At 36.1% G+C, this 27,190-nt stretch overlaps 1 long non-coding RNA gene across 3 annotated transcripts in view; it reads left to right on the top strand.

Moving 5' to 3' along the window:
• The window catches only part of LOC127857345 (uncharacterized), a 31,437-nt gene extending 4,858 nt beyond the window's left edge, over nt 1-26,579 (top strand). For all 3 annotated transcript variants that reach the window (XR_008038378.1, XR_008038376.1, XR_008038377.1), the window contains exons 3-4: nt 20,691-20,808; nt 23,481-26,579. This is a non-coding gene — a long non-coding RNA (uncharacterized LOC127857345). The remainder of the gene's footprint in view (nt 1-20,690; nt 20,809-23,480) is intronic.
• Nucleotides 26,580-27,190: the final 611 nt, after the last annotated feature.

The following is a 27,190-nucleotide window of genomic DNA, read 5'->3' as shown; positions in this document are numbered from 1 at the left end:
ATTTTGTGCAAACTTTAAAAATCTTCTTGTCCATAACCGTATGGCGTAGGGCTACCAAATTTGGTATGTAGTGACATCTTGTAGTCCTCTACCAAGTTTGTTCAAATTATGCCCCTGGGGTCAAATTTGACCCTGCCCCGGGGGGTTAAAAAATTGAAAAGTTGCTATATAAGGCCTATTTTGTGCAAACTTTAAAAATCTTTTTGTCCATAACCATTGGGTCTAGGGCAACCAAATTTGCTATGTATTGACATCTTATAGTTTTCTAACAGGTTTGTTCAAACTATGCCCCTGGGGTCAAATTTGACCCCGCCCTGTGGGGTCAAAAAATTGAACATTTGCTTATATAAGGCCTATTTTGTGAAAACTTTAAAAATCTTGTCCATAACCATTGGGCCAAGGGCTACCAAATTTGGTATGTAGTGACATCTTATTGTCCTCTACCAAGTTTGTTCAAATTAAGCCCCTGGGGTCAAATTTGACCCTGCCCTGGGGGGTAAAAAAATTGAAAATGTGCTTATATAAGGCCTATTTTGTGAAAACTTTAACAATCTTTTTGTCCATAACCATTGGGTCTAGGGCTACCAAATTTGGTATGTAGTGACATCTAATAGTCCTCTACCAAGTTTGTTCAAATTATGCCCCTGAGTTCAAATTTGATCCCGCCCTGGGGGCTAAAAAAAGCGAAAATTTGCTTATATAAGTCCTATTTTGTGCAAACTTTAAAAATCTTCTTGTCCATAACCGTATGGCATAGGGCTACCAAATTTGTTATGTAATGACATCTTATAGTCCTCTACCAAGTTTGTTCAAATTAAGCCCCTGGGATCAAATTTGACCGTTCCCCAGAGGTCACAAAATTGAACATATGCTTATATTGGGCACATTTTGTGCAAACTATAAAAAATCTTTTTGTCCATAACCATTGGGCCTATTTCTATAAAATTTGGTAGGTATTGACATCTAATAGTTCTCTACTTAGTTTTTTCATATTATGCCCCTGGGAACAAATTTGAACTTGAAATAAGGCCTTGTTCTTAATTATAGAGCCTAGGGCTACTAAATTTGGTATGTTGTGTCTACCAAATTTGTTCAAATTATTCCCCAGGGCTCAAATTTGACCCTGTCCCGGGAGGTCACAAAACTGAACATATGACGTTTACCAGGGGAGATTACTGCGGCCGTGTGGCTGTGACCAACAACAACAACAACATCTTGTAAACACGAGATAAAACCCCTGTCATTTAGTGCCATTTTAGATCAGATGGTGACTGCTTACAAAGGAATTGAAGTAAGAACATGTGTTCTGAATGTTTTTCTTATAAACTGAAAAAAGTCGGGATTTATCTAAATATGTCGAAAGTGACCATACATCCGGATATAAAATTTCGGATGACATGTTTATTTAATGTCTTTTTTGTAGTGTTTAAACCAGTTTAATAATATCTTATTGATTTTAAAACACAACTTCCATGAACATAATTGTTTCCAGAAACGTCAATATATGATAATGCATTGTAAACTCAAACTTTGTATCCAAGGCAAGAGAAGGTGTTGGAATTAATGAAGTGCAATGTTCTTACAATGTTAACTATCGTATATGCTGCTTTTTAATAACTAATGATTCATTGTTCCATTTGTGAATTTTGACTCATGAATTGTGGAGATATGATTGTCAATTGCTCAACGATCCATATAAATTTCTGATCATTTTATGATTTTCTTAATATAAGTTATGAATTGATCTTAGAAGTCAAATGTATTACTTAATTAAATACATTTATAAATATATGAAATAATCTTTAGATTATCATAATATTCTCAGGCCTGTTGGTTTAAGGGATGTGTGGGTTGTTAATTATATTAATGCCCCTCTTCGAAGAAGAAGGTGTTTATTGTTTTGCACGTCGGTCCGTCCGTCGTCCGTATGTCCGTCCACCAGATGGTTTCTGGATGATAACTCAAGAACGCTTAGGCCTAGGATCATGAAACTTCAAAGGTACATTGATCATAACTCGCAGATGGCCCCTGTTGATTTTGAGGTCACTAGGTCAAAGGTCAAGGTCACGATGACCCGAAATAGTAAAATGTTTTCCGGATGATAACTCAAGAACGCTTATGAATATGATCATGAAACTTCATAGGTTTATTGATCATGACTCCCAGATGACCCTTATTGATTTTCAGGTCACTAGGTCAAAGGTCAAGGTCATGGTGACCAGAAATAGTAAAATGGTTTCCGGATGATAACTCAAGAACGTTTTATGCCTAGGATCATGAAACTTCATAGGTGCATTGATCATGATTCGCAGATGACCCCTATTGATTCTCAGGTGAAAGGTCAAGGTCACTGTGACCCGAAATAGTAAAATGTTTTCTGGATGATAACTCAAGAACGCCTATTGTAGGATCATGAAACTTCATAGGTACATGGATCATGAGTCGCAGATTACCCCTATTGATTTTCAGGTCACTAGGTCAAAGGTCACGGTGACTCAATTTAGAAAAATGGTTTCCGGATTATAACTCAAGAACACTTACGCCTAGGATCATGAAACTTCATAGGTACATTAATCATGACTCGCAGATGACCCCTATTGACTTTCAGGTCACTAGGTCAAAGGTCAAGGTCACGGTAACTTCACACAGTAAAATGGTTTCCGGATGATAACTAAAGAAAGCTTACGCCTAGGATCATGAAACTTCATAGGAACATTAATCATGACTCACAGATGGACCCCTATTGATTTTCAGGTTACTAGGTCAAAGGTCAAGGTCACAGTGCCAAAAAACGTATTCACTCAATGGCTGCCACTACAACTGACAGCCCATGTGGGTGGGGGCATGCATGTTTTACAAACAGCCCTTGTTTGAGATGATTCTTTACAAAGAAAGATGCTACTATTGTATTTGTTATAAATGTGTGAAAGCCTCTAAGAAGGAACCAGAGATTATTAACCCTTTACCAAACACCAACAGGATTTTACGGGATTATAGCTGACGACATTATAAATAATTATGATTAAATGGTAAATTGCTCAAGATGAGCAATTTCTCCTTTTATCACAATTATTTCTACCCTACCAGATTATTTCCTTAATATTGCATTACAATTTAATTGTCGTCTGCAATTTTTTTCAATTTGGGAAAGTCCAAAATGTGTCGTTTGGTAAAGGGTTAAGGCATTTTGATTCCTACGGGTCTTGTGAATCTGTTTCAAATCAAATGTGTATATTTGATCTTCAGCATCTAAAAGTATGTGAAATAGAAAGAACGACAATATCTTATGGAGAGATAAATGTACCTACGTTATAAGCAATGGGACTGTGCTTCAAAGGAACAATTCCCAGGCTTTTTAGTCTGTTTAGTCAACACGGTAGTAACTTTTTCCATATATAAAAATGCTCACCCTTCCAACTTTAAGCGCCCAGTGGGATGAGGGATAGATAGAGAAGGTCACATGCTTGAGTACATTTCAACCCATGCGCATTGCGCATTTTTTTCGCATAAAAAACAGTGGAGCAATACAGGGCCATCATGGCCCTCTTGTTTTCATTGTCTTGACACTTTCTTCCAACAAATAACCACTTACTGTTGGATCAGCAATATTCGGACTGGTAAACTCTATCTAAAACCATGGAAAAGCCTAACCCCATTATTGCAGTTTATGGTTTATGTATAAATATGTGAAGTACATGTATGGTTATAAAATTAAGAAATTTAGAAGCACAAGATAATGTATCACTTGTGACCAATTCAATAGCTTTACAGTAATTTTGCAAAACAGAAATGTACATGGAGTATAAAATTTAACTTAGATTTATTGGAATGTGAAATACATTTTTAAAAGCTGAATAACAGATCTATTAACATATTTCTCTCTGACAATACTAATGGCACAAAATTGACATTGCTTATTTGATGATTTGAATTGATAACACTCTTAAATAATTATAATGGACATGCTATGCCTTAAAAATGTTCTTTGGTCCAATTATGACATTTACAAATTATTCAGTACCCATGCTTCAATAGCTAGTATAATCAGATTACCCTACCCATTGAATACCTGAAGATTGTAATATATTTATAAGATATAATCGCTCCGCAAATTTTTTGTGTGAGTGTAGTGTCAGGCAATTTGAAAAAGATCTACAATCAATTGAATTTCTTTCATATCATACCTGCCAAATCACTCGAAGCCTTTGACTAGTAATGGCTGCAATATGAGAACCATAGCTGAAACTTTCAATTTAAAATCCACTGGTGATCAGCAATTTAACGAACTTGTTCGAACATTTGGCCATTATTGAGGAGGGCATATATTAGTCACACCTTACCTCTAATCCTGAGTTCTTGTGTGTGTATGTGTGTGAGTATTCTGTATGAAGTTAGTATCATCTCTGTAATTTGTGCATTCCTAGAAGGATTTCAATGTCATTTCATATTTTATATTTGCCTGACTACAGTACAGACACCGTGTACTTAAACAAAAAAGCCCGTCAGCAGTGTTCACTTTTCTCGATGGGTGACACTTCCTGGGGGATTGACACGCTACTTACGGCGTTGTTTGGCCGTAATTCACCTTGTTTCGCGATGAAAAGGAGTCGGCAACATGGGAATCGGAAATATGCATTCCGCAAACTAGGATACATTGTAAATAACAGAAATAATAAATATTCGGCCGATGGGGAAATGGCAAAAAATGACTTCGCAAACTGGAAATCTGATTTTCAAAATTCAGCAATCCGGTACAAAGATAGCGACGATCACAGCTTCATTGCTTTATTTGTCCGTTTCACCGATTTTAGATTTTTAACCGCGTAGAGGTTAAACCACTTTTGACAGCTAATTGGTGTTTATCTGTTGTGTATTGTCAAGTTGTGAAAAACTAAAGAGTCAGTGTTTATTACATGTATTCCCTATCAGAGCTGTATGTGTAAGAAAAATAAATGAAATTATGAAGATGATTTATGTACATGCTAACCCAGTGTAATTGTCAACAGATATTCATTTTCATTTTTACCCGTTATCAGAAAGTCCCCAGGAAGCACTTTTTTTACATACTTTGTATGACGCAATAAAACATTTTTTGTACATGATCGTATTGCATTTATTCTAAATTAAAATTTGCTCGTCCAATGAAAGTTGTGTCCCATAATGCATTGTACTCTTTACACTTCTGATAAATGGTGTAGGCCTCAGATTTTGGTCCTTGAGAAAAAAAAAACTGTTCAAAACATGCCCTCGGGGTAAATTTTGGTCATGCCCCATTACCCAGGTGAGTGATAAAGGGCATTTTTTCAATCTTGTCTAAATAATTTCATAAATATAACAATGTTTCTTTATAAATTTCTGCTTGAAAAGAGAGAATATGTATTGCTTAAATAAGGTTTATAGTAAATTAAAAACAGCGTTATTACATGTATACCCCTTTAAGCTACTGTAATCCTTTAGTTCAGAAACATTTCAAACAGCTTTATGGGGAACAAAATAATGTTCTATGGGCCAACCAGTTTGTATAATGTTTTAAAAATATTCAATATTCCCCACAGGATTTTGAATAGCTCAGCAAATGAGATATTTGACACCTAAAGAAGATTCCTTTGTGTGAAATAGACATGCTCAAATATCCACAAACATTTTTTATGCTCACCCAAAATTTATTTTGGGGGGAGCATATTGTCGCCGCTTCATCTGTCTGTCCGTGTGTCCGTCCGTGCACAATTTTTGTCCGGGCTATTTCTCAGCAACTAATGACCGGAATTCAATGAAACTTTATGGGAAGCTTCACTACCAAGAGGAGATGTGCATATTATCAGCGGGTTCTGGTCGGATGATTTTTCACAGAGTTTTGGCCCTTTGAAATTTTCCATTAACTGTACATATAGTGCAATTCTTGTCCGGGCTATTTCTCAGCAACTAATGACCAGAATTCAATGCAACTTTATGGAAAGCTTCACTTCCAAGAGGAAATGTGCAAATTATCAGCGGGTTCTGGTCGGATGATTTTTCACAGAGTTATGGCCCTTTGAAATTTTCCATTAACTGTATATATAGTGCAATTCTTGTCCGGGCTATTTCTCAGCAGCTAATGACCGGAATTCAATGAAACTTTATGGGAAGCTTCACTACCAAGAGGAGATGTGCATATTATCAGCGGGTTCTGGTCGGATGATTTTTATGTCCCCCACTATAGTAGTGGGGGACATATTGTTTTTGCCCTGTCTGTCTGTTGGTCTGTTGGTCTGTCTGTCTGTTTGCGCCAACTTTAACATTTTGCAATAACTTTTGCTATATTGAAGATAGCAACTTCATATTTGGCATGCATGTGTATCTCATGAAGTTGCACATTTTGAGTGGTGAAAGGTCAAGGTTAAGGTCATCCTTCAAGGTCAGAGGTTAAATATATGTGGCCAAAATCGCTCATTTTATGAATACTTTTTCAATATTGAAGATAGCAACTTGATATTTGGCATGCATGTGTATCTCATGGAGCTGCACATTTTGAGTGGTGAAAGGTCAAGGTCAAGGTCATCCTTCAAGGTCAGAGGTCAATTACATGTGGCCAAAATCGCTCATTTTATGAATACTTTTGCAATATTGAAGATAGCAACTTGATATTTGGCATGCATGTGCATCTCATGGAGCTGCTCATTTTGAGTGGTGAAAGGTCAAGGTCATCCTTCAAGGTCAGAGGTCAAATATATGTGGCCCAAATCGCTTATTTTATGAATACTTTTGCAATATTGAAGATAGCAACTTGATATTTGGCATGCATGTGTATCTCATGGAGCTGCACATTTTGAGTGGTGAAAGGTCTAGGTCAAGGTCATCCTTCACAAGGTCAAGGTCATCCTACAATGTCAAACATCATATAGGGGGACATTGTGTTTCACAAACACATCTTGTTCACAGAGTTATGGCCCTTTTAAATTTTCCATTAACTTTACATATAATGCAATTCATGTCCGGGCTATTTCTCAGCAACTAATGACCGGAATTCAATGAAACTAAATTTATGGGAAGCTTCACTACCAAGAAGAGATGTGCTTATTATTAGCGGGTTCTGGTCAGATGATTTTTCACAGAGTTATGGCCCTTTGAAATTTTCTATAAAACAATTATTGGTCCCCCAACTACTGTGCCCTCAAGACGTTTCCTTTTATCTGAAAATATACTGCAATATTGTGACAAAATAAACTTTGGGGAGCATTGATCACCAATCTCCGACGGTTTCTTGTTTTATTATGTTTCCTTTAAGCTGAATAATGTTCAAAATGATATTTAAGCAAATTAGCCAATGGTTTATTTAACCCATTCCAATAAGGATTGGAAACTTATCAACATTTTATTTGTATAACTTTGCGTGCAATTTGCATGTCAGATTTGTGTGAATTAGTAGCTTTGATATTGCAATTGTTTAATTACTGTTATTTAAATCATACTTACAAAACCTTTAAAATCAACGCAATTAAGTTTCTATATATGAGGAATGAAGACGACGCAGAAGAAGAGGACAAGGATGCATTCTACGACGCCCTTCAAAGTGTTTTAAAGGACATCCCCCAACACGACATGCTGATGTTGCTCGGCGACTTCAATGCTAAGGTTTGCTGTGACAACAAAGACAAAAAGAGGACCATGGGAAGACATGGAGTGGATGTGATCACCAACAACGGGGAGAGACTAGTCAATTCTGCCAACAGAACGACTTGGTCATAGAAGGGACCCTGTTCGCGCACAAGGAGATCCACAAACTTACATGGACATCACCAGACGGCAGGACCCAGAACCAGATCGACTACATCATCATCCAAATATGTTAAACAGTTACATGTAGAAACCTCTTTCATGTTCCCTTAAAGGTTAAGGTTAAGGTAACACTTAGATGTCAGTTATCATATTTGAGCATTATACAGCTTGGCGAAACTTAAAAATGGTCACGCATAAGGCATGTCTCCCTAATAATAATTACAGCATTTTATTTTCAGGTTTGCAGAAATGATATATTTTGATGTCAGATACATCATGTGTTATTGCTAATTTAAACAAAGTCATTTCAACATGCAGTTTCAGCTAAGTAACCAGTTTATGTGATTTGCATAATAATAGCGTGTTCATGTCAACTTGTCAGTGTTATAGTTTATTGTATGTGTATTTCATATTCCTTTTTATTCACTTGTTTGAGAAATGGCTGAAATAAGGAAACATCAGACTTAATCCAAAGCATAAAGTTGTCCACCAAAAATGGACTGAATACAATTTTACATTTATGCTAACTTGGCAGTAATAAAAAGCTTGATGGGACAGTCAAGGTCACAAAGATGGCTTGGGACAGCTCTGGTTTGTTTACACCCCTTTTCAGTGTTTACATCCTGTATGCCAAGTAATAATTACTCTACCTTATTATTGCACATAGCGGTTTGTTTACACCCCTTTTCAGTGTTTACATCCTGTATGCCAAGTAATAATTACTCTACCTTATTATTGCACATAGCTTTTTAAAGGAGTTTATGGAAAGGGGTTTTATCCTCTGTATAACACTTGCTTTTTCTTAATATTTTGTTATGTATTTCATTTTCATTTTATGTGATTCAATTGATAGATGGAATTAACAAATTCCAAAGCAGGGTATTTATCATACAAAGAAACCTGATATTCCCGTGGTACCGTAATAACTCTATGTTTTCGGACACTTAAAAATAATAATTTTTTTTCGTGTCCGAAAACTTAGATACGAAAAATATTAACAAAATACAGGTGTCCGAAAACTAAGAGTCGAAAATGGAAGTGTCCGAAAATAGCGTCAATTGTATCAACGACTACCAGTAATAGCACGCGCTTGTAAAATACCATGCCGTATAGTATAAATTACAGTTATACATGTTTGCACTGCATTTTCAATAATTGTAAATGCTTAATTTATTTGACAGAAAGTTACTTCAAGGTTGTACTTTGACCAACGAGTTCAAAACTGAGCATGTGATGTACCGATACACGCTTGTATGAACCTGTAATTAACGTAATAAAAAAAGCAAACTATGAATTTTTTGTTTGTTCATTTCCGATAGTTGTTGTGTAACACCTTCAATTGTTCGTAAAACTTGTAATAGGGTGCATCACAATTTGAAACATTTAGTATTTGTCACGGTTATTTTACTGAGAAGGGGTTGTACCATTGCGGTAGATAATTGAACTGTTAATTGGCAGTATCCCTGGTAATTGTCATAACGCTTATGCTATCGGGCGAAACCATTGTTTAATACCGGTTTACAAGGTTATTTACCCAATAACGCAAATGTAATGGTCAATTGCCCTCAGGCATGCCCCCGCAATGTGTTATGATGTTAATCTGGTTGTAAAATCCCATGATCGAAGTGTCATAAGATATCGAAATTTGGTAAAATAGCGCTGTAAAATATACTGTCCGAAAACTTAGAGACATAAATAACGGACGAAAACTCGTGTGTCCGAAAATAAAGAGTCACGAAAAATAATTATTTTTGCTAAAAAAGGGGGTGTCCGAAAACTATGAGTGTCCGAAAAATTAGAGTAATTACGGTAACTAAATTTACATTTATAATAATATAAAAATTTAACATTTCGTAACCATATCAGCTATAATCTCTTTTCAGCCGAATAAAACTTTACTGCCATGTCATGTGATGAATTAAAAAATAACATTTTTTTGGTGCTAATATGATACCATTAACAACTCTGTAATATAATTTTGATATCACATACCACATCAATTATGTTAATTCGTTTAGGATAGGTGGGTTTATTTCAGTTGGATAGCATATATTCAGGTGTTCAGTAGCCAGGTAGGCGCCTTGCATATCATTAAAAGCGGGATAGCATCTTAAAATTTCACATTCAAATGAAATATCACTTTTCACATAGTTTATAGTCACAATGAAACATGTTTGTCTATATTTGTGTATTTGGTATTGCAGGTTATGTTTGCATCACCTGTAGTGATAGCTCTATTCTGTTTACCCTCTGTATACAAAAAACGATCTTAATGAGAAAGACAGAAACAAACATGTACCGGTATTATTTCTGTAATGCCTTTCTATAATGGACAAAGAAATCTTGATTTAATACTCTTAATTTTTTTTTTGTATTCAGTGTACTTATTGCAAATGCTAAATCAGGAAACATGAATAAAAGTATTTTTCATATAACCTTGAAACCAGTGTTGAAAAAGTGAATGTTTTTTTTTTAAATTAAGGACAATTTTTAAGTCTGTGTAGCCCTTATTTCACTAAAATGGACATGTTTTATTTTCAATAATCAGATTTTTCTTGTTATCAGATCGCATCAAAGAGTCGAAAAATTGTCAATGGTCAAACTAAGGATATCTGAGCTGAGATTCAATTTGTTAACTTATAATATGATTTGAAAAAATCTCAACAAGATGCTATGCAAACTATGTGTAATTTACTGATATTTTAGTCATAAAGCACAGTGTATTAGAATTTATCATACCACCACATTGATATCTGCCTGATATAACGTTGCCTGATATATTTTTAGCTCACCTGAGCACAACGTGCTCATGGTGAGCTATTGTGATCACCTTTTGTCCGTCGTGATCATTTGCCTTGTGAACACTATAGAGGCCACATTTATTGTCCGATCTTCATGAAACTTGATGAGAACATTTGTCCCAATGATACCTCGGTCGAGTTCGAAACTGGGTCATGCTGGGTCAAAAACTAGGTCACTAGGTCAAAAAAAGAAAAACCTTGTGAACACTGTAGAAGTCACATTTGATGCCCAATCTTCATGTAACTTTGTCAAAATGTTCGTCATAATGATATGTTGGTTGAGTTCAAAAATGGTTCTGGTCCATTGAAAAACATGGCCGTCAGGGGGCGGGGCAGTATTCTTGATATGGCTATATAGAAACCTTGTGAACACTCTAGAAGTCAAAATTTTTGCCCAATCATCATGAAACTTGGTCAAAACATCAGTTTCATTGATAGCTCCGACAAGTTCGAAAATGGTCTAGATCGGTGAAAAAACATGGCTGCCAGGGGGCGGGGCAGTTTTCTCTATATGTATATTGTGAAAACATGTGAACGCTCTAGAGTCACATTTTTCGTCCAATCTTCATGAAATTTGGTCAGAACATTTATTTCCTGGATACGACGGTTGAGTTTGAAAATGGTTAGGATCAGTAAAAAACATGGCCGCTAGGGGGCAGGGCAGTTTTGCTTATATGGCTATATATAGCTAAACCTTGTTAACACTCTAGGAGTCACATTAATAGTCCAATCTTCATGAAACTTGGTCTGAACATTTCTTTTTATGATAGCTAGGCTGAGTTTGAAAATGGTTTCAGTCTGTTGAAAAATATGGCCGCCAGGGGGCGGGGCAGCTTTGCTTATATGGCTATAGTGAAACCTTGTTAACACTCTAGAAGTAACATTTATAGCCCAATCTTCATGGAACTTGGTCCGAAGATTTGTTGTATTGATAGCTTGGCTGAGTTCAAAAATGGTTACGGTTTGTTGAAAAACATGGCCGCCAGGGTAGCAGCAGTTTTCATAATATGACTATATTAAAACCATGTTAACACTCTAGTTGTAATGCGGATTTTGGTGCACAATGATGATGATGATGATGATGGTGATGATGATGATGATGATGATGATGATGATGATTATGATGATACTGGTAATGGATTCAGAAACATTAATATCAAACCCAAATATCTAATTATAATTATTGCATTACTCAAATTAATTATTGCCATTACTTATGATTGTTATCTATATCTTTGCACAAATTTAACATAGTGGTAAAACCAATAAAACAACAAGAAGTGTTACATATGAATCTTATTTGACTTTTCATTCACTTATCCTAGGCTACTCTCTATAAAACTCATTTATACATGTGCCTGCATTGTTGCCAGGTGGTTATTGTGTAACACTCCTGGAAATTGACCCACATTAACTGGTCACTTTCATCGAAGACCTTTGTGTTGATGTCAGATGGAAACCATTCATAAGATACATAAGACATTACAACTTGAAATGTTTTACCCCTACAATTTTCAGTTAGTCAGTAGTTTGTGTGTGATTATGAAAGATTTTTTATTTTAGCAGGTTTTATTGTTGTTTCAATTGGAAATATCAATGCAAGGTGAGTCCTAAAATTGTTCCAGTTGTTTAAAAACACTCTGTCAAAAATGTGAACAATTTGGTAGTAAAAAAACAACAACTTATCACATCTTTTAAGAAGCACCAACAACTGTTTGAAGAAAAGCTGAATTGCATTTGTTTTTGCAAAAATAATATATTTATGCTACAGAATTTTTTGCATTTAAATTACAAATAGTTTGATAGTTGTTTTGATATGATACGTTTTCAAATGTCTTATGTGTGTTTACTTCTATATTTGCACACTTTTATAACTATAAGAAATATCAAGTGATGTGTTGTACTATAAAAGAAGATCAGTATTGAATTTCTAGTAGCTGTACATATTCTCATACTCATTTACTTTTTTGTAACTGACTTTGATATATGAAAACAATTCAACATATTTTATTTAAATATGCAAAAACTATTTTATAAAAACAAAATACATTTGTGTTCAGTATCTAAAAGTGTTCTTGCTAAACAGATTGTAAACAGTCATCCTCTAAAAGATGTTGAGATGCTTATCTCATGATCTCAAATTTGGACAACAATTTGTTGAAAAATGTACTTCCATTTTCTTTTGCTGATGCTCATTATTAAATTACTGTCATCATATTACTTTAATCCAAAATAATTTAAGCTTTGTTGCAACGGGTAACAAATGTCTATTTTAAAACATTTAAACACACACACACAAAACTACTGATAATGCATATATGTTTATATCTGCCGAAACAGCAAACCTCTTCTTTTCACAAAACAACGTTAACAACCCTTGTTTCCTGGATACGACGGTTGAGTTCAAAAATGGTTTTGATCCATCTAGTAACATGACCGCCAGTGGGGGGGGGGGGGGGGGGGGGGTCATTTTCCTTATATTTATATACTGAAAAAGCCTGTGAACACTCTAAAAGTCACATGTTTTGGCCAATCATCATGAAACTTGGTGAAAACATTGGTTTTATTGATAGGTCGGATGAGTTTGAAAATGGTCGTGATCAGTGGAAAAACATTGCCGCCAGGGGATGGGGCAGTTTTCTCTATATGTTTGTAAGAAGCATTTTCCTTATATATATATTTTTTAAAAATCTGGGTATTAAAAACATGGCTGCCAGGGTGGGTGGGGTAATTATGTCCCCCACTATAGTAGTGGGGGACATATTGTTTTTGACCTGTCTGTTGGTCTGTCTGTTTGCGCCAACTTTAACATTTTGCAATAACTTTTGCTATATTGAAGATAGCAACTTCATATTTGGCATGCATGTGTATCTCATGAAGCTGCACATTTTGAGTGGTGAAAGGTCAAGGTCAAGGTCATCCTTCAAGGTCAGAGGTTAAATATATATGGCCAAAATCGCTCATTTCATGAATACTTTTGCAATATTGAAGATAGCAACTTGATATTTGGCATGCATGTGTATCTCATGGAGCTGCACATTTTGAGTGGTGAAAGGTCAAGGTCAAGGTCATCCTTCAAGGTCAGAGGTCAAATATATGTGGCCCAAATCACTTTATTTTATAAATACTTTTGCAATATTGAAGATAGCAACTTGATATTTGGCATGCATGTGCATCTCATGGAGCTGCACATTTTGAGTGGTGAAAGGTCAAGGTCAAGGTCATCTTCCAAGGTCAGAGGTCAAATATATGTGGCCCAAATCGCTTATTTTATGAATACTTTTGCAATATTGAATATAGCAACTTGATTTTTGGCATGCATGTGTATCTCATGGAGCTGCACATTTTGAGTGGTGAAAGGTCAAGGTCAAGGTCATCCTTCACAAGGTCAAGGTCATCCTTCAAAGTCAAACGTCATATAGGGGGACATTGTGTTTCACAAACGCATCTTGTTTTCTATATATGCCTATTGTGAATACTTTGGAACACCTTATTTTTAAAGTCAGTCTTGTCATACTAATAATTTGAAATATTTGCTGAAGAGTTTTAATCTTTGTTTCTTTCCATCTAAGTCTCTCAGCTGAGTGACCCAGGGCCATTTGGGGCCTCTTGTTTTATATCATGATCAACAGGAAGTTCTTATATCAGTCAAGTGTGGAGGATTGTCATATTACTAGGAATCAACTACAAAGTTATCATTTTTAGTAAAATAAAATCAGATTTAACAAAGACAACAATTTGATACCAAAATGTAATATATTTTAAACCCAAAATGCAACACAAACAGCTAAAAACATTTTTTACAAATATTAAGCGCGCGTGCTAATGATGTCATTATTAACACGTCAAACGACAAAAGTCATATTCTTTCCAGCTAAGTAAACTGCAGCTTTTTAGCGTTGTTTCATTATTTCTTTAAAATCGGTGATGTAGAGGAATGATAAACAGTAAAACAGGTCTTAAACTCTTAGCTTAATGTTTAACAGAAAAAAAGCTCTTACAGTCTAAGTTTTAGTCCAATCTCCATGAAACTTGGTCAGAACATTAATTTTGTTCTAATCATATTTCAGGTGAGTTTCAAAAAGGTTCTGGTTGGTTGAAAAACATGACCCCCAGTGTACGGGGTCTTTTTCCTTATATGGCTATAGTAAAACCTTGTTAACACTATAGAAGTCGACATGCTTATAGTCAAATCTTCATAAAATTTGATCAGAACAATAATATTGTGCTTATGATAACATGGATGATTTCGAAAATGGTTCTGGTCTGTTGAAAAACATGGCCGCCAGGGGGCGGGGCATTTTTCACTTATGGTTAAAGTTGTTCTAATGAAAACTCGGCTGAGTTAAAAAAATGGTTCGTCCAAAACTATGGCTGCCAGGGGGCAGGGCTTTTTTCCTTATATGGCTATAGTAAAACTTTGTTAGCACTCTTTAAGTCAAATTTTTAGTCCTATCTTCAATTATTTTTTTTATTTCAAAGCGGCGTTCCCATGAAGCTGCACATTGTGAGTGGTGGAAGTTCAAGGTCATTGGTCAAGGTCATCCTTCAAGGTCAAAGGTAAAAAAAATTTCAAAGCAGCGTTCTAATGAAGCTGCACATTGTGAGCGGTGGAAGTTCAAGGTCAAGGTCATCCATCAAGGTAAAGGTCATCCTTCAAGGTCAAAGGTCAAAAAAATAATAAACTCAAAGCGGCGTTCTCATGAAGCTGCACATTTTGAGTGGTGGAAGTTCAAGGTCAAGGTCATCCTTCAATGTCAAAGGTCAAAAAATAATAATTTCAAAGCGTCGCAATTGGGGGCATACTGTGTTTCTGACGAACACATCTCTTGTTTATATTGTTATCTCTAAATTAAAGAACATGTCAAAAGCTCTTGTAAATTTTTCCATATTTATAATTATGCATTAACAATGAACATTACTACATTTTTGATTATATGAGCCTTGTTCTGGGAAAACTGGGCTTAATGCATAAGCCTTAAGTGTCATCCCAGATTAGCCTGTGCAGTCTGCACAGGCTAATCAGGGACAACACTTTCCGCCAAAACTTGATTTTTGGTAAGGAGGGACTTCCTTGAAACTAAACATACCAAAAAAGCGGAAAGTGTCATCCTTGATTAGCCTATGCAGACTGCACAGGCTAATCTGGGACAACACTTTACACACATGCACTAAGCCCAGTTTTCTCAGAACAAGGCCCATGTTATTGTTTATGAAGCATACAGTAGAAAATGTAAGTCTCTGTTAAACGTTGTCAATCATACATAAATAAATGACAGTTTGTAGTTTTTGTAATTTGTTTTTGCTTTAACTTGGCTGTTGTGGAAAATAAATGCCATGGAGTTATTAATAAACTAACCACCACACATTTTCATTTAAAAACAAAGGTATTGTTAAAATGAATTACTTTTACAAGATGTATTGCGAAAAAAATAGGTCAAGTCACAACAAAGGGTACCACAGCACAGTTTGCCAAAGAGCGTTAGCCTTACAAATGGCAAGCTTGGTTTTAGTGGTTACTCAATACGCAATACGGTTATGCAACAAGGATAAGTGCACCCGACTCGAAATTGCTTTCAAGTTTTGACATTCTTGATGATGCGTGTCTTTAACATAAACATAATTAGTTTTATGACGGGATATGAAAGCGCTTAAATTTTCAGCGTTGTAATGTTATTTTCTCATTAAATCAATTTAAAAGCGTTAACTTGGTCCAATCAGTTCCTTTGAAAATACATATTTACAGACGTAGGTTCATACTGAGACAGGTTCAAGGACAGACGAGACAAGGAAACATATTCTTTCACTAGCGGCCAATATAACATGACTTCTGCCATTGGGCCTAGCACCATCACAGTTAAATCATGAGGCTGTAATAAAGCCTGATTCTCTCCACTAGCAAACTTTTGGCTCATAGCCCTATTGCGCAGCCGTAAAATAAGCCAAATACAATGCAAAAACCACCCACATCTGCAGCGTTCGGACAACACATCATGGTGCGGCTTCATCGCGCTCACGGACAGCAGTCTGCGTCGATTTGTTTGAATGTTTCAAATGATCGCTCTGATGGACGTTAGAGGGGATAGCATGGCGCACCCACAGCGTTGCTGAAGACTGCACGGCGCGCACATCGGCGTTCTGCCTTTTTGGACGCCATAAAAGCGCCCGTTCGGGTGTTCCTTGGGTTTAACAAGTCACTAAATTCGTCGCACTTGACTGAAGAAACAAATCATATCGGTTATAAGTATATGAACCAAGTGGATTCATTTCTAACATTGCTAACTGTAACTCCGTATTTTCAAGTAGCGACATCAATGAAACATTTCAACGCATTTATGGAGGTACGGTCAACGCATTTTGCAATCGTTGCTTTAGTATTTAACGCAATAGCAACAGTCGCATTTTTATATTACCGGTAAATTGCGCTTTAAGGCATTAAGACAATCCTTATTTTGTGTTTGCAGTTATGTAGTCGAACTTAAATTTGACATATTTAATGGGGAACATTAACTATGACTGCTCACTGCAGTAATGTAAAATTATACTACATAGCGCTATTGATGAAATAGTGGATTTGAACTGGGTCGATTCTACGATGAGTTATATCGCTGAAAATAACCCTACATTACATTTTTTCTCAATTCGTTTTCAATTTTTTCTTTGCATCGAACGTGTAATCACAAAACTAGTATACGGTTCACACCTAGAGAACTCTATTTTAAGGATGTTCGATCTTAGCAACTACGTCTAGAAACGCACTTTCGAAATTACATGTTGCACGTTACTTTATATGTGTAAATTAATTTTAGTGTGTAAACTTATGCATTGTACCAGAAACGGCTTCCTGATGCAAATAGTGTGCTGCTTAGAAATTTATCAGGAGCTTAAAAATGAACAGTATTTTGATGAAAGTAACTATTTTTAATTTGTATTGCCAAACACCGGAGTCATACAAAGGGTACCACAGCTTGGTCTGCCAAAAGCGACTTGAGGTTAAGATGTGTGCTTTAAAAATGATAGTTACACTTAAATTCTCAGTTTTAAACGTTACTAAATATGGTAATGCTACAAGGATTCTTTATGTGTAGAGCTAGTATAAAAAGAGTACCGGAGGCAAACTCGTAACAATAATTTACAACGTAATAAACTTGGTCAGAAGATAAGTCTCAATGATATCTTTATTTAGTTCGTAAATGGTTTTGGTTGCTTTAAAAACATGGCCACTAGGGGGCGGGGCATTTTTCCTTATATGGCTATATTATGGCTATATTAAAATCTTGTTAACATTCTAGCGGCCACATTTATTGTCCAATCTTCATGAAATTTGGTCAGAAAATTGGTCTCTTGGATGAGTTCGAAAATAATTATGTTTGCTTGAAAAACATGGCTTCCAAGGGGAGGGGCATTTTTCCTTATATGGCTATAGTAAAATCTTGTTAACACTCTAGAGGCCACATTTACTGTCCGATCTTCATGAAACTTGGCAAGAAGATTCATCCCAATAATATCTTGGAGGGGTAGAAAAATGATGCTGGTTGGTTGTAAAACATGGCTGCCAGGGGGCGGGGCATTTTTCCTTATATGGCTATAGTTAAACCTTGTTAACACTCTACAGGCCACATTTATTTTCCGATCATCATGAAACTTGGTCAATAGATTTGTCCCAATAATACCTTGTTATCTCAGGTGAGCGACTTTAGGCCTTTCAGGCCCTCTTGTCTTATTTTTAGTTCGACTATTATATATGAAATATATATAGTGGAGCAATCCTACTCACCACTGCGTCGGCGTTAGTGTTCCCGTTAGGGTTAGCGTGTGCGTGCAAATGTTAAAGTTTGCGTAACACCCCAAATATTTGTCCCTTGACATATTGCTTTCATATTATGCATACTTCTTTACCAACATGACCCAAACCTAAAAACAAGAGCAGACAACTCTTTCAAGCATTTTGTAATAATTATGGCCCTTTTTCCATTTAGAATATGCATATTATTGATAAATCTATGTTAAAGTTTGCGTACCACCCCAAATATTTTCAATGTCCCTTGACATATTGCTTTCATATTTTGCATACTTCTTTACCAACATGGACCCAACCTATAAGCAAGAGCAGACAACTGTATCAAGCATTTTGTAAAAATTATGGCCCTTTTTTTCACTTAGAATATGCATATTTTTGATAAATCTATGTTAAAGTTTGCGTACCACCTCAAATATGTTCAATGTCCCTTGACATATTGCTTTCATATTTTGCAAACTTCTTTACCAACATGACCCCAATCTATAAACAAGAGCAGACAACTGTATCAAGCATTTTGTAAGAATTATGGCCCTTTTTTGTCTTAGTAACTGAATATTTTTGTTAAATTTTGTGTTTAGATCCACTTGACTTCTAAAGTATCAAAGCTATTGCTTTCAAACTTCAAATATTTTCTTACTATCATGAAGGTACTGTACCTGCCAAGTTCAATTTGACCTTGACATTTGAATGACCTTGACTTTGAAGGTCAAGAGTAAATGTTAGTTTAATTGCCGTAACATCTTTATTTATGATCAGATTTTATTAATACTTTGACAAAACAACACTTACCTGAATACCGCAATGGATTCAACCCAAACCATACCCCACGCCCCAACTCAGAATCCCTGCCCCCCCCCAATTTTTTTTTCCTTTTTTTTATTTTTTAAAAGATTATCTAATTAATAACCACACCCCACATTATACCCCCTACCAACCCCCCCTCCCCCACATTTTTTTTTCCTTTTTTTATTTTTGAAAGATCGTCTTATAAGTTACCTCACCCCACATTAAACCTCCCTCTCAACCCCCCCCCCCCCCCTAGACTCTTATCTTTCTCTTGATTACATGATTATAAGTGCCTGTGAGATTTGTCAGACTAACTTTCTGTATGCAAAAATGATTATGATGAAGGTGGTAGTGGCGGTTACTTGCCTTTTTAACCAGGTTTTTAACCAGGTTTTCCGAAGGAAAAAACTGGTTATTAGATTGGCGAATGTGGGCGGGCTGGCTGGCTGGCGGAACAAGCTTGTCCGGGCCATAACTATGTCGTTCATTGTCAGATTTTAAAATCATTTGGCACATTTGTTCACCATCATTGGACGGTGTTTCGCGCGAAATAATTACGTCGATATCTCCAAGGTCAAGGTCACACTTTGAGTTCAAAGGTCAAAAATGGCCATAAATTAGCTTGTCCTGGCCATAACTATGTCATTCATTGTGAGATTTTAAAATCATTTGGCACATTTTTTCACCATCATGGGACGGTGTGTCGCACGAAAGAATCACGTCAATATCTCCAATGTCAAGGTCGCCACGACTAAAAATAGATTAAAAAAAAAAAAAACTTACAAAGGGGGTTAATTTTGTTTGTTCATTTCAAAAGTTCAGTTTGAGTTTTCTCCCTTTATCAGATTTTTTTTTCACAATGAAAACCTGGTTTTGTGACAATTTTGTCCCTTGTTCATCAATACATTGCTAATTACATCCCGTGAGATTTGTCAGACAAACTCTATGTACCGTATGCAATAATGATGATGATGAAGGTGGTGTAGGTGGTGACTTGTCTTTCTCTTGATAACATGATTATAAGTGCCTGTGAGATTTGTCAGAACAACTCTAGGTCAAAATTAGGTCACCGGGCAAATTCTAGTAAAACCTTGTGTAGATGGAAGAGGTCACAGTTTTCATCACGTCTTAATGAAATTTTGTCAGAATGTATTAATTAATAAAATTTGGCTTGGGATTGTATATGGGTCTAATAAAATTTAAGTTCATGAAGCAAGGTTAGTCAGGTGAGCGATTCAGGGCCATCATGGCCCTCTTGTCTATATTTGGATCTTTATCTTAAATATTAACTTGTAATGACCACCAACACTTTAAAAATGATAGGCTATATATTAATTTAAGCTTGCTTTCTTAGTTCATTCTTATTTATTATTGTGTCCTATCTCTCACACTTATGTGTGTCAAATAATGTGTTAATAGATTCACATATTTATATGTTTGAAAACTGATTACCAAAACAATTTGGTATAGATAAAGTGCCGCTTAAGTACAAATGTATACAGGCACATGATTTTTGTTGATTTTTACCAACAAAATATTTGTTGCAGCCAGTTCATGTGTCAACGAGTGCAAATTGTGAAAGATGGCTTGGAAAAATGGGAGTTCAAAGCGCCACCTTGCAACAAACAGCGCGATGGAAACAGCTGTGGAGTGTTTGCATTGATGGTAATAAATTAGCTTTATATGATTAGTAAATATATTTTTATACCCCCATTACCATTGGTAATGGGGGTTATATAGGAGTCACTTTGTCTGTCTGTCTGTCCGGAAATTTCATCCGATCTTCACCAAACTTGGTCACAAGTTGTATCTTGATGATGTATAGGCCAAGTTTGAATATGGTTCATGCCGGGTCAAAAACTAGGTCACGGGGTCACTTAGTGCGTTTTAAACTGAAACTGACCATAACTATGTCATTTATCGTTAGATTTTAAAAGAACTTGGTACATTTGTTCACCATCATCTGACGGTGTGTCGCGTGAAAAAAGTACATCGTTATCTCCAAGGTCAAGGTCACACTTGGAGTTCAAGGGTCAAATGCTTGTCCGGGCAATAACTTTATCATTTATTGTGAGATTTTAAAATCATTTGGCAAATTTGTTCGTCATCATGGGACGGTGTGTCGAGCAAAAGAATTACTTATATATCGAAGGTCAATGTCACACTTTGAGTTCAAAGATTAAAAATGGCCATAAATGAGCTTGTCTGGGCAATAACTATGTCATTCATTGTGAGATTTTAAAATCATTTGGCACATTTGTTCACCATCATTGGACGGTGTGTCACGCGAAAGAATAACATCGATAACTCCAATGTCACACTTTGAGTTCAAATGTCAAAAATGGCCATAAATGAGCTTGTCTGGGCCATAACTGTCATTCATTGTGAGATTTTACAATCATTTGGCATATTTGTTCACCATCATTGGACGGTGTGTCGCGCGAAAGAATTACGTTGATAACTCCAAGGTCAAGGTCACACTTTGAGTTCAAAGGTAAAAAATGGCCATAAATGAGCTTGTCCGGGCTATAACTATGTTGTACATTGTGAGATTTTAAAATCATTTGGCACATTTGTTCACCATTATTGGACGGTGTGTCGCGCAAAAGAATTACGTCGATATCTGCAACGTCAAGTTCACACTGTGAGTTCAAAGGTCAAAAATGGCCATAAATGATCTTGTCCGGGCCATTACTATGTCATTTATTGTGAGGTTTTAAAAATACCTGGTACATTTGTTCACAGTCATTGGACGATGTGTCATGCGAAAGAATTATGTCGATAACTCCAAGGTCTAGGTCACACTTGGAGTTCAAAAGTAAAAAAATGGCCATAGATGTCATGCGAAAGAATTCAAGATTTCAAAGGTCGAAATGGCCATAAATGATAATGGCATTATAATTCTAAATAATCGCCATAAATTTAATTCTCTTGTTTTGTAAAGACAGCATGCAAAATAGTCTGTGTCAATGCGGCACGTAAGGGTATACATCCCGTCTGTGACAAAGCTCTAGTTTGCTTAGTAAAGGTCTGCATTAACTTTTATTCAACAAAATAATGGGAGAATGTAGAATATAATCATCGTACCTTTCTGTTGGTGCATTGGTTTTTAGAGCCTTGCATTTTCTTTTAATTTATAAAGGTCATGATATTTCAAACTGTGTTATAGAGTCCCACTTTTGTCAAATAACCCTGAAAATTAGGTTAAACAAGAAGATTGCTCATATTTTTTATATTATTTTGTATGAAAAGTTGTTTTTCAGTGTCTAAATGTGATTGTATATTTATGATGCATAAAACATGAATACTTTTCACTGTCAAACTATCGTTCTTGCAATTTTATTTTCAGAAATAGTATTTTTTGTGAACACTTAATCTAGTGAATATATGCTTTTCTAATTGCAAACAAATGTTGTTTTTATGCCCCCCTTCGAAGAAGAGGGGGTATATTGCTTTGCTCATGTCGGTCTGTCGGTCGGTCGGTCTGTCTGTCGGTCCCTCCACCAGGTGGTTGTCAGACGATAACTCAAGAACGCTTAGGCCTAGGATCATGAAACTTCATAGGTACATTGATCATGACTCACAGATGACCCCTATTGATTTTGAGGTCACTAGGTCAAAGGTCAAGGTCACTGTGACCCGAAATAGTAAAATGGTTTCGGGATGATAATTCAAGAACGCTTATGCCTAGGATCATGAAACTTCATAGGTAGATTGATCATGACTAGCAGATGACCCCTATTGATTTTCAGGTCACTAGGTCAAAGGTCAAGGTCACGGTGACCCGAAATAGTAAAATGGTTTCCGGATGATAATTCAAGAACCCTTATGCCTAGGATCATGAAACTTGATAGGTAGATTGATCATGACTAGCAGATGACCCCTATTGATTTTCAGGTCACTAGGTCAAAGGTCAAGGTCACGGTGACCCGAAATAGTAAAATGGTTTCCGGATGATAACTCAAGAACGCTTATCCCTAGGATCATGAAACTTGATAGGTACATTGATCATGACTGGCAGATGACCCCTATTGATTTTCAGGTCACTAGGTCAAAGGTCAAGGTCACAGTGACCCGAAATAGTAAAATGGTTTCCTGATGATAACTCAGGAAAGCTTATGGCTAGGATCATGAAACTTCATAGGTACATTGATCATGACTCGCAGATGACCCCTATTGATTTTCAGGTCACTAGGTCAAAGGTCAAGGTCACAGTGACAAAAAACATATTTACAAAATGGCTGTCACTACAACTTAGAGCCCATATGGGGGGCATGCATGTTTTACAAACAGCCCTTGTTTACGTTATGTATGAATGACTTTTACTTTATTTTCAGACTGCAGAATGTTTGGTCAGGAAAAAGCATCCCACAATGTTGCGACAGGCCCATGTTTCAGTTTATCGAGACTAGTCATGAAACGCAGACTTCTGATTCATGGAGTGCGGCAAACATATCTGTGCGACTCGATCACTCCACTGTAAAGACCCGCACGACATTAAAATGGATATCATGCGACGTTTGCAAACGATGGCTGCATGAGGTCTGCGTCTCACAACCAACATCCCAAGATAGCTTTGTGTGTGAGGTTTGTATTGCACAATATACATGTAGTTGATGTATTGAAACCAGGCTTTAAAAATAAAACAAGGTCAACTACAATTTAAAATTAAAACTAGAAATGGCGTGGCAGAGGTCGACGAGTATCCCCACGCCGCATGTTAGACCCAGAGGCGCCCTAGGGTTGGTAATAGGGCCATGCATAGTCGAGGCTTTTTTTATTCTGGTGGTGGTGAAAATGTTAAAATCGAAGTCCTTAATACAAGAGTAAAATTCACTTGGATTTAGGTCCTCATCCTGCTCTCCTAACAAATCTAATACTGAATCAACTTCACTGACGTCCATTATGTACATATCATCCTCATTGGAATGAGATGGCTGAACATACTCTGTTTTAGCCAATCTTCTTGCATCTGCTTTGGAAAAGTTATGTTTTGAGGTTAAATGGTTGACTAAATAGTAGCGTCTCAGAAATTTTCTATCGCAATCTTGTACACAACAATGAAAATGTTAAATTTCATGTCTGTCTTTGATGTGCCTGTTCAAGAGTCCTTTTTGCTTTAAATTGTTTGTCACATTTTTCACACTTGAACATTTTGAAAGATTTTCAGTAATGAGTCTAAAAGTGTGATTGAACAAATTGAAAGTTTCAGCCCTTTTATAGATTCTTGAGGCTCTATTCCATGAGTTTCTCATGCTTTTTATGCTTGACTGCATTCTATTCCTTTCTCTCAAATACAGGTGTCCCTTTGCACCAATATTTTATAATCCCTTATTAAACATTAGATGGATGAGCTAAACCATTTCACAGATGAGTAAACACAAATAATTGACTACTAAATACATCTCTGCGCCACTCCTGTGTAACTCTAGATATGTTTTCAATACACAAGCTTCATTGTTGAATAATTCCTTTGTCTGATGAAAATGCTTGCACTTCTTCTGATTGGGTAGATAACCACTTAATAGATTTCGAAATCTAAACGCGGACCTTAAGTTCAAGGTCAAGGTCACAGGGGTCAAAACTGTTTAATGCGCATGGAAAGGTCTTGTCCAGATACACATGCATACCAAATATGAAAGCAATATCTAAAGGGACACAGTAAGTATGAGCCTTTTTCGAATCGTGTTCGCAGACTTTGAAACCTAAACGCTGGCCTAAAGTTCAAGGTCAAGGTCACAGGGGTCAAAAATTGTATGCACATGGTAAGGTGTTGTCCAGATACACATTCATACCAAATATTAAACCAATATCTGAAGGGACACAGTAGTTATGAGCCTTTTTCGAATCGCGGTCGCAGATTTAGAAACCTGAATGCTGACCTCAAGTTCAAGGTCAAGGTAGCATGTACAAAACTGTATGCGCATGGAAAGGTGTTGTCTAGATACACATACAAACCAAATATGACAGCAATATCTGAAGGGACACAGTAGTTATGATCCTTTTTCGAATTGCGGTCACAGATTTCAAAACCTGAAAACTGGCCCAAAGTTCAAGGTCAAGGTCACAGGGATAAAAAAAATTATGCGCATGGAAAGGTGTTGTCCAGATACACATGCATACCAAATATAAAAGCAATATCTGAAGGGACACAGTATTTATGAGCCTTTTTATAATCGCGGTTGCAGATTTCGAAACCTGAAAACTGACCCCAAGTTCAAGGTTATAGGGGTAAAAAATTGTGTGCGCATGGATAGGTGTTGTCTAGATACACATACATACCAAATATGAAAGCAACATCTGAAGGGACACAGTAGTTATGAGCCTTTTTCAAATCGCGGTCACAGATTTCGAAACCTTAAAACTGACCCAAAGTTCAAGGTCAAGGGGTAAAAAATTGTATGCGCATGGATAGGTGGTGTCTAGATACACATGCATACCAAATATGAAAGCAATATCTGAAGGGACACAGTAGTTATGAGCCTTTTTCGAAATGCGGTCGCAGGAAAATCTCTGACCCGGCCCCACCCTGACCCCAATAACTTTTGGCCCAGGGGTCAGATCAAAATTCCGTCGCTGTCACCGTCGCCTATATGCTCATAGCTGCCATGTGTGTGTAAGTTTCAAGGTTCTAGGGCTAATAGTGTAGGAGATAATAGTGTCCAGGACGGACAGATAGACGGCGGAGCTAAACACAATATCCCCACGCTTTTAAAAAAACGTGGGATAAAAAAAAAAGGTAAAGATGAGCACTAAAATTGTGTTTGTACATGGTTTACCTGCATAAATAGTTTGAAATTGCATATATATTTAAATTTTAGAACAACAAAATAAATGTTGAAAATGGTTCATGATAGTTCTATGTATATTGTTAAATCACTCATTTTAGGGCAATTATAATTTTTTGTTTAAAAAGGCAATCTTACTCAACATCTGCGGATTTAAGGTGATACATGTATTGATACTGATTTAAAGTTGATGCCATGTTTTATACAGATAACTTGAATGTACTGATAGTTTTCAATTAATTGCTTTGTAACTGAAATAATGAATTTTTTACCACCTTCCTGTTACTTTTAATTTAGTGTTTTGTGGAAAATGAGATTTTCATGTTAAAAAGTATGCATTATTCAAGATAGATTAAATCAAAGACAACTGTTGATACCTGCACATTGATAATATTTCTTTCCTTATGTGTGTAATTTCCTATCCTTGACATGCATAAGTAATCATGTAAGAAACAATTTGTTTGCAGCTGGTTATTACTGCATGTGTAATTTCTATTCAAAATGATGGTTTTAATAACATGTGATTCAATGAGAAATACATTTCTCAACTGTAACATTTCTTAATTTATATATGAATCATATTTACTTTATCATGTGCTCATGCATACATGTTGCTTATTGTTGATGTCTTAATAAACCAAGAGTATATTATCAATATGTGTTGTTGCTCGAAAATATGTTTTTGTAGCAGGAAGTTCTTTGGGCTCGATTAATCTGAGAACTCAACAAAATATTAATAAAATCCTTCCGTGCCTTTTAGTTCTGTAAACAGAAGTTGCCAGTTGGTATTACACATCTCCTAAACAAGTACAGCACAATGAAACTTAAGGTTCTATAATCCTAAATTTTTATAAAATCTTTTATATGCACACAAAAATATTGATGATTGTGGTGCTCAGATTGAAAAACCACCTGTGTGGAAATAATAATGCAGATGGTTAGATTACGATAAGTGCAAGAACAAAAGAATAACTCTGGAGATAATAATTGATATGATAATCATTGCTTGACAGAATCACAATTGACCTAGATATTTATTTATGTAGTGATGTTTTTTTCAATGAGTGCCTTAAGATTCCAAAAACATATTGACTTGAAATAAATAATCGCGATGGCCGAAATGACTTATCATTTCATGTTCATGAACCGCTTTTAAAATACTTTGTAGATTTATCTGCTAGGCGGTGAGGAATTTTAGACCACCTGATAAACTTCAACTATATTTGCCCTAGTTCAGTAACCGACTAAAGATATGCTAA

Source organism: Dreissena polymorpha, chromosome 1 (genome assembly GCF_020536995.1).
Source record: "Dreissena polymorpha isolate Duluth1 chromosome 1, UMN_Dpol_1.0, whole genome shotgun sequence".
Classification (NCBI taxonomy): Eukaryota; Metazoa; Mollusca; class Bivalvia; order Myida; family Dreissenidae; genus Dreissena; species Dreissena polymorpha.
Note: the sequence above shows the minus strand (reverse complement) of the source record. Positions and strands in the feature narration are given on the sequence as shown.